Raw genomic sequence first — 9,991 nt, forward strand, 5'->3', positions numbered from 1 at the left:
TTGGAGAATATACTTACTCCTTTATCAGGTGCCTAGTGCTTGGGATTTATTGCTTTGATCTTTGTCTGTGATAATTATTTAGATGGCCTCCATTTGTCCATTGTCAATTTCATTCTAATAATAGGCAATAGAATGAAACTGACAATGGACAAATGGAGGGCTAGTTACCACCGTTCGTCCATTGCCTATTACCAATCAGTGATAAGTTAAGTGTTGGCTTCCATTTGTCCATTGCTAATCGCCTATCAGTGCCAATTATCTGCTGGCTCCCCCTTGCTAAGTTTCCACCTTTGTTATCTTATTACTTTTGTTGTTCCTACAGGTATATATATATGCTCTCTGCCTCATAGCAATTATTCACCTGATGAAGGAGTAAGTATAAACTCCGAAACATTGTGTTCCCCATAATAAACAAGTTGACATCCATAAATCCACTTCTTATGTGAATCACTTCTAAAAGCCTTTCAAAGACATGTTACAAACTCATCCTTGTAGCAACAACAAAATAGTGCACTATCCAAAACCAGCCTGATCCCAGTTTAATTCTAGATGATCATTGACTGGCAAAGTGCACTCAGGGAAACGCATGCAATTTGTCAACTGGTTCTAACACCTATTTCCCAAATATTTGACTGGGACAAGAGAGTACAAACAACCTTTAACTGAAACCATCGGCGAATTATATATGAATAGATCTCAAACGGAAATGGATGCAAGATTTTGCAAGCAGGCTATGCAGAACTGATTACACTGAAGTAAATAACAGATACAGTATGTGTGTGTGATATTGTTTTAATGTCGCATTCAGCAATATTACAGCTATATATAAATATATATACATATGATAGTGGACCAGACAATCCAGTGATTTACATTATTATTTGTATGTTCGTTGTTGTTTAACGCCACACTCAGCAATATTCCAGCAATAAGATGACGGTCTGTAAATAAGTCTGGACCACATAATCCAGTGATTGACATTATGAGCATCGATCTACACAATTGGAATATGTTGACATGCATCAACCAAGTCAGCGAGTCTGACCACCTGATCCCGTTAGTGGCCTCTTAGTGGCATGCGTTGCTGAAGGCCTATTCTAACCCGAATCTTAACAGTGTTTTCATTATGAACAACTATCCACACATTCTGGGTTTGACAATACACCAACCAAGTCATCGAGTCTGACCATCTCATCCATTAACTCTTCATTTAAGGTCAGCATAGGTTGTATTTAACCTGGGATTCCCAACTAGCAATGCAGAGGGGGACACACTCTACACTGGTTGCCATGGGCAAGATACACTGAAGCCTAGTTATTCTAGATAGTACTAGCTCTATTAAGTTCATCTGGTTTAACAAATTTCCAGATAATGAATCATGGATACTGTAAGTTGTGGGTTTGTGTACACGCCACAGTGAGTGAGTGAGGTTTTTTACCGCTTTTAGCAATATTCCAACAATTTCATGGCAGGGAACACCAGAAATGGGCTTCACACATTGTACTCATGTCGGAAATCGAACCCGGGTCTTCGGCGTGGTGAGCACATGCTTTAACCACTAGGCTACCCGACCGCCCCCCACTGCCACACAGAGGTACATCAAATTATACCCTGAGGGATGAGCATGATAAGTATACAACCAATTTATCTTTCTGCCATGTTTATCATTTACCACAATTTGGAAACAAACGAAGAATTGCGATGTGACTTGTTTAGTCACCACATTGCCAAATAAAGCTTTAGGCTCTGTGCATTACATACATCTAAAGTCAAACAAACAATGTATATCAACATTAAAGGATGCCATTCCACTTTATGACAGACAGGCAAAATGCATGCTGGGTATGCATAGTTTTCCAGTTGTACACCACTCTAGCAGGGAACATGGAAAGTTATCAAAACATCACTGACAAATAAACAAGTATTTAACCATTGTTAACATGCCAGGTAAGAGAAAACAAATTACCCATTAATTAAATATAACCGTTCCCATGGTAACTGGAAGTAAGGTGCAGTTTCTGGACTATTAGGGTTCTGACTAACCATGTTAACAAGGTTACACTGCATTTCAAGTGCTGCACTTTTTCGAGAATTGGTGGGCATACAATGACACATAAGCTTCAAGGGATGATGAATAAACTTGTTCTCAAATGGCAAATACTGTTATAAGAAGTAAAATATTTACCTGGACACAGAAAGTGTGTTAAGTGGAAAAGCTTCATTTGTGAAGAAAATACTGCAAGTGTGAAAAATTCAACTCTCCAATATGAAAAATGTCATCCGAGGAAGTTAAACTGGATAACAATTACATCACATTCCTATTAAACCACGAATACCATCTCACACCTTCAAGAACCTAGCCACTCACACATTAATATGACCTAGGCTGATTGCTCTGGACAAGTGGCGATTTATTTCCCTTTTTCAGAATGACATTTTCAAAGTCATGTCTTTATTTAATCTACCTTCAAATTTCAACAAACTTGAAAGCAGGAAGGACAATTAGTGTCAACAAGTCAAAAGAGGTAGTTTTCGGTTTCACACTACTTGAAATTATCTGTAAGCAGGGATTTTGATGGAGACAAATGTCTGTAGGATATTTTATTATTTTATCTATTTTTGCTAGGACATTACTCTATAATCTCTTCCCATATGAAAAATATCTGCAGGACATTTTGAATGACGATAAATCAATGTCCTAGAAAATGAATTGGTCCGATATATCGTAAGAATAACGTATTTGTAAAAAGGCTCTGCTCCAAACAGTTGATAACATTTAGATCTACATAAAAATATTAATCATTAAAATAATTATGACTAACAATACAATTAGTGTGCAGATGGATCAAAATGAGCCCATGTCAACAAGCTTCTCAAATAATGTATCAGCTTGGACTTCATCATGTTCATTGAGAACCAGTGATAGGCCTACCCTACATCAACTAATCAGCCTAAACCGCAAAGACAACGCCCTGATTAACTCATACTGTTAAATGCACTGCATCAACTAACGGAATGCACGAACATCATATCGAGACTAGACAGAACTGTCGCAGTGGCTAGATAGAAACTTCTGCTTTGGGACAAAAGCTTTCGATTTTGATGAAATATTCCATTGAAAAGTTGAACCGGTGTCCAAAACCATTCGACGTGACCTAAATAATCCAGTGAATGATTCGCTATATCGGAGGAAGCCATGAAATGTTTTGACAGTTAAGTAACTGTAAGGTTTTTGTTAAATCGAATCAGATTGAGTTACAGGTCCTATCATTTTTTCCTGTCCCGGTCGAAATAGGAACTTGGCGAACGGCCCACGCAAAATTTTGACAGCACACTGATATTTCTTCGCAAAACGAAAAGAAAAGGCAACAGATTGTATCTAATTTAACCAAAAAATACTTACATGAAAATTGAACAGCCTCGTGACCTTTAAAGGCTGTTTATAACCAGCGAGCGGTTTAAAATATCACTTAAGTGTACAACTCTTTTCATTAGACTTTAACTTTCCCGAAGTGGAAATGGCGAGCACTATCCACTGAATGCTGGGACGGATCCTATATACCGCACGGCTATTTTTATCTAGTGGCTCATGCAAATAGGCGTCTGTTGTAAACAACGTATTTACACGACACAATTTCATGGTTGTAAGCGATATATCACCTTGTTGTAAAGTTATTCGTAAGAGATAAATTTACAGAATTGACCGGACAATTATGTATTACTCATATTCAGTTGTAAAAGTGTTTTTTCCATTCATTTAGCCCCACATTTAGCACAATGTTATAATATTTACTATTTCTGATTAAAATAATATTTACGTATTATTAGTATTTCCTTCTGAATGACGAATGTTCATTTTTCATAAAAAATACAAAATAACAACAACAAAAAGAAAGAAATACGAAAATAAAATTATCAGTTGTGTAGTTTCCAAATATTATATGATGTATGAAAAAATTCTGGTCATCAAACTGGTTATTTAAAATTAAAATCGATAATTGATAAATATGGATGACGATATTTCATAAATTTAGATTCTTACTATATGTGTTTATTATTTAGACAGGTGCAAATTATTTATTTGATTTTTGATTAAATAAACGTACGTACATCCTTTGAGCACGGGAAATGCTGTATGGTAGATAATATACAACATATGCACAAGGCATCTGATAATTTTTCCCTTCGTTCTCAGGTGAATCCTTCCATGTTAATTTTCACGTGGCCTCTCCGACCTAGTGTTGGGAATGGTGAAGACAAGCGTCTTTGTTCATTTCAAAACATTCTTACGTGATGAGACAGAACACGGTTAATTGCGGTTAAACAACAACATATTGTTTGTGTACTTTACAATTTTACAATTGTATTTATTGTTTTCCGATTTTGTTTTCTTCTGCAAACTATTGTCCCCTGACTATTTGAAGAGTTGGAGCCCGATGGTGAAACATGGCTTCAACATGATTGGCTTCTACGATAGTAGGAGTTAGCTCCCTTGTTCTACGGCCTCAGCGCTTTGTCAGCGTGCAGGTTTTCTATTTTCCAAATGAAACAAAATGGTTTTTTCCAATTGAAAAAAAATGGACATAATTTATCAGTATTTTAATCCATCGATTAACTCATGCAGTATAGATATCCATGACGACATGTCTTTTCAAATATATTTGAAATTTGATAACTATTATAATACCAGAAAAAGAGCAAAATTAATTGAAGTGAACACAAAAGCGTATTCACGAATCTTTCAGTATTCCGAGTTTCTTATTTTTCTGGGCAAAAAAAGCTTAAGAAACTTTAACTTTCATTTTTGAGTGAGCGTGTTTATATCACGTCGTATCAGCTTTGTGTGGGAGGATTGAGTGAGTGAGTGAGTTTACGCTTTACGTCACATCGGTAGTATTTTAGCCAAATCGTTGGGGCACGGGTGGCCCAGTCGTCTGAGGCGCCGCGATTCGCTGTGCAGAGTTGTGTCCCGCCAGAAACCTATGATTTTTGGTTCAAATCTCGATTCGCCCCGATTTCGTTTCCAGGTTTGTCAGGGTTTCACTGAAGTGGTAAACGTCTGGGACCTGCATCACTTAGGGCTTTCCTCCCACATTAAGCTGACACGCCGTGATATAACTGTAATACTGTTAAAAGCGGCGTTAAACCCAACTCACTCACTCATGATTGTGTGGGAGGAAAGCAGAAGTGAAACAGGTCGTAGATGGTCACGAGTAAGGAGAAACGCACATGCAGGGGTATGGTGCTGACAAACCAGTGACCATTATCATGTGAATCTGGTTTTAGAACTCACGATCACGGGATCGTGGCATGCCTAAGGGACGCAACTCTGCATGGCACTTTGCAGCGCCATGGACGACTTGGTCACCCGTACTTAATTTGAAATACACTTTGTCAAAATCTTGAAATCAAATTGTTTATTTTTTTCTTCTCTTCCTGTAGCTATAACAGCTCACCGGAGAGTCGAAGTCATACTAAAAAGATGGTACTTGTTGTTACCCCGCCTGGCGCTCGACATTAAGGGGCAAAACAAGAACTGCTCGGCTCGGAGTCAGTATACAGTGTCTATGTGGGATGTTCATGTTAAACTGCGAAATGATATGTATCTCAGAGGGATAGCACTGCAAAACCGCCATTTTTCCAAACTAGTACAAGGACCCGTGATGATCCGGGGTAGAATAGGTCTTCAGCAACCCATGCTTGCCGTAAAAGGCGACTTTGCTTGTCGTAAGAGGCCACTAACAGGATCGGGTGGTCAGGCTCGCTGACTTGTTTGATGCATGTCATCGATCCCAATTGCGTGAATCGATGCTCATGATATCAATCACTGGATTGTCTGGTCCAGACTCGATTATTTACAGACCGCCGTCATATAGCTGGAATACTGCTGAGTGCGGCGTTAAACAACACACAAACAAACAAACGTTCACACTGAAGACCCGGGTCTGAATCTCCACATGAGTACAATGTGTGAAACCCTGTCTTTTAACTGTCGCGTATGTCGATGCTGGAATATGACTCGATTATCCAGTTTATCAAACAGTGCAAATATTTATCATAACAGAATGGAAATATATTAGTCTGGATAATCGAGGGTGCTTATCTTTGCTCACTCATTCTTTTGTAAATTCATTCTTAACACAAGCTCCTTTCCATTTTTGTTGAAAAATTCACAAACCCTTTTCAAATGAAAAAAAACGTACACTGAAAAGACACATATTGTGGCAAGTTTCTGTGGGGTTTTCAGAGCGGTGTCAGGTATTGCGGTGTCACTCTGTCAACCACGCCCATCTTTATACACACACCCATTCAACGTAAATCGATAGAAATCGGATTCACAATGTTCTGGCAAATATGTCCTTTGACTGCTATGTGTCAGTCAGCCTGTAAACATTATACTCCCCACACAAAGTAACATGCACGCTCCAATGGCCACACATGCCCAACCCACCCTGACGAATATGTCTCACCGAACAAACCCACTGACGATCTTTCAGCTGTCTCTGCCTGCGGAGGGCGATGACAGTCACGTGACGCCACAACTCGCGCCATCTCTACGTCCTCGCTGTCAAACTGGTGTATCGGTACATGACAATTTCCCGCCATTTTCACTACTGACACTTTTGGTTAAACTTATATACTTTATGCATCATATAAGAATAATTCCGGACATTGGATTTATTTTAGTGTGTAAATTGACGTGATCCCTTACAATAAAAATGAAATGCAACCCAATCTGTAAAAGAAAGGTCTTTTCTCTTTTGTTTAATGTCGCACTTAGCAATTGACGGGCTATAAAAAAAAATGAGGCATTACCAGACAATCCAGTGATTGACAGCATGAGGATCGATCTACGCAACTGGGATACGATGACATGCGTCAGCTAAGTCAGCGAGCCTGATCACCCGATCCATTAAATCGCCTCTTTCAATCAATCAATTTATTTAATTCAGTACTTTTTGGCCTCAGGCCATTGTGTACAAACGTTATGGTACAGGCAGAATTGCACTTAACCGTACATTTCTTTCCATATGTACATAGTACAAATATTTTTGCTAGATTTGTAATAATGTTAGAGTGTGGCGATGGCATTAAAATCTTTTTGTTTGTTTGTTTGTTGTTTAACGCCGCACTCAGCAATATTTCAGCTATATGACGGCGGTCTGTAAATAATCGAGTCTGGACCAGACAATCCAGTTATTGACAACATGAGCATCGATCTACGCAATTGGGATCGATGACATTCATCAACCAAGTCAGCGAGCCAGACCACCCGATCCCGTCACAATATTAATTTGATCGATGTTAGGATGAAGATAAAATTCGTGTTAATGTATCGTTGTCTTAACTGTTCGGACGTTGGACACACGAAAAGAATATGGAATTCATTTTCAACCTAGTTTACGTTTAGTCGGCTCTTACGACAGGCATAAGTTGCTATCAACCACTGCACTGTAATAATTCATGATCAGCGGCTCATATTTGCTATTCATTATGACTACATTCATATCAAATTCCATTTTTTTTTCAATATTTAGTTTTATGTGGAGACATTTGAAAAATATCCCCTCACAAATTACAACACCTTGGAATATGGCGTTTCGGCTATTTGTACGGTATTACTAGTATTAACCTGAAAAAAAATATCTTACACGCCCGATTCATATTCTATTTCTGTTCTGTCTTCATTTAATTATTTTTTCAGAAAATTCCTTTACTTGGTGGGCAAAGAGAATATAAAATCCATTCTTATGAGACTTTCCCTCATATAAACTGCGGGCGAAGGAAAGCAAACACTTGAAAATTGAATTTGTTTGACCAAAAAATTACAAATGTTATCAAAACGTTACTGAACTAAGATGAAAACTGACGCCGAACACTGCAAACTGGGCCTTACCCAATACACAACTAAGATACCTGTATCAAATACATCACCATCGAATAACCATCTTGTGTTTGTTCATATTTCGCCACCATCAAACAAGGGTATGTACTTACCTTTTCCCGTAAGTGTATATGTGAGTGAGTGAGTTGGGTTTTACGCCGCTTTTAACATTATTCCAGTTATATCACGGCGTGTCAGCTAAATGTGGGAGGAAAGCCCGAAGTGATGCAGGTCTCAGACGTTTACCACTTCGGTGAAACCCACGAGCACGGGTATGGTGCTGACAAACCTAGAAACATAATCGGGGCGAACCGGGATTCGAACCCATAATTATAGGTTTCTGGCGTGCCCAAGGGACGCAACTCTGCACAGCGAATCGCTGCGCCTTAGACGACTGGGCCCCCCGTGCCCCCCGGAAGTGTATATGTATAAGATCGCCGTCCGATGACTGTAGGACTACCGTACATGTAGCGATAAACAGAATCTCACTCACTCTGCAGGCTTCTAATGTTTGTTCGTGTTTGCGTCTGTGCAAAAAACACAATCATGCATGCGTTATACATGCATACAAGAATGCAACGTTTCGCTTGATGTCACCAATTAGCATAACATGCACATGTTTTACTGGTTACAATACCATGCACTATATTTACACCTTATACGGTAAAGCAAGAGAGGAAAATAGATACAATTCAACATAAATTAATGCACCGCCGTCGTATAGCTGGAGACCCCTGAAGATGCGGGCTAGAATTGGTCTTAAGCACCAAGGCTTGCCCTAACAGGGAACTAAACTTGTCATAAGAGGAGACTAACGGGATCGGGTGGTAAGGCTCGCTTACTTTTTTGATGCATGTCATCGTATCTCAATTGCGTGGATCGATGCTCATGATATCAGTCACTTGATTGTCTGGTCCAGACTCTATTATTTACAGACCGCCGTCATATGGCTGGAATATTGCTGAGTGCGGCGTTAAACAACAAACAAACAAATATAGCTGGAATATTTCTAAGTGCGGCGATAAACGACAAACAAACAACAACACAATAATGGAGACAGAAACACTAACCTGTGCACTTTTCAAAAACACCGCTTTGAAAGAAAAGTGAGATTTGTCAATTCCTGACATTCCTTCTTCCTGAATTCTAAGCATGCATTCCGGATCATTGTACGGCATTGCTATGTGAGTTTATTTATCAAGATGCATCTGTATTTAAACTCCACGCAAGCTCCGGATCCCGGATGTGTATGAGAAGAATATCATCTTGTTGTTGGGCTTCACCCGGATCTTCATCACGTGTTACAGTAAACTACGGTTATAACGAACACGCTTATAACGAACTGACCGATATAACGAACTTATTTTTTAGTCCCGGCCATTTGTTGTATATATGCTTATAACGAACTACGGTTATAACGAACTAAAATTAGTGGTCCCTTTGAGTTCGTTATAGCCGTAGTTTACTGTATATAACACATCGGAACTTTATATACGTTGCACGTTAACTTTAACATATGCCGGTGGTAAATGAAAGATGACAGCATTATGTTCGTTCGTTTGTTTGTTTGTTTGATTGTTTGTTTGTTTGTTTAACGCCGCTCTCAGCTATATTCCAGCTATTTGTAGATAATCGAGTCTGGAACAGTCCGACCAGTCAATCCGGTGATCGATATTGTGAACAACGATCCACGTCGGGGTACGAAGGTTCTAAGTAGTTGTGGACCTCTGTATGGAACCCCCTCAGGATTCTGGAACCACTCAGGATTCTGGAACCAAGATGGCGGCACATCCGTTTCCGGTCACGTGACCTGCGCAGTGCATGATGGGACTCTGCGCGTGCGCCTCCAAGATGGCGTCGCTTCCGTTTCCGGTGGCGTGCGTCTCCAAGAGGGCGTCGCTTCCGTGTCCGGAGGCGCGCGCCTCCAAGAGGCCGTCGCTTCCGTGTCCGGAGGCGCGCGCCTCCAAGAGGGTGGCGCTTCCGTGTCCGGTGGCGCGCGCCTCCAGGGGGTGGCGGTGGTGGAGGGAGGGAGGGAGGGTGGTGGTGGTGAAGGGAGGGAGGAAGGAAAGGAGGAGGAGGAGACGGGTTCATGGTGTGGGTGGGTGG

At 40.1% G+C, this 9,991-nt stretch overlaps 1 protein-coding gene across 2 annotated transcripts in view; it reads right to left on the minus strand.

Moving 5' to 3' along the window:
• The window catches only part of LOC139470264 (ras-related protein Ral-A-like), a 75,541-nt gene extending 72,011 nt beyond the window's left edge, over positions 1 to 3,530 (minus strand). For both annotated transcript variants that reach the window (XM_071252612.1, XM_071252611.1), the window contains exon 1: positions 3,404 to 3,530. The gene's annotated coding sequence lies outside the window, so the exon portion shown is untranslated. The remainder of the gene's footprint in view (positions 1 to 3,403) is intronic.
• Between the last annotated feature and the right edge of the window lie 6,461 nt (positions 3,531 to 9,991).

The sequence above is a fragment of the Haliotis cracherodii genome, unplaced genomic scaffold (assembly GCF_022045235.1).
Source record: "Haliotis cracherodii isolate W230 unplaced genomic scaffold, xgHalCrac1.p SCAF_20, whole genome shotgun sequence".
In the NCBI taxonomy this organism is placed as follows: domain Eukaryota; kingdom Metazoa; phylum Mollusca; class Gastropoda; order Lepetellida; family Haliotidae; genus Haliotis; species Haliotis cracherodii.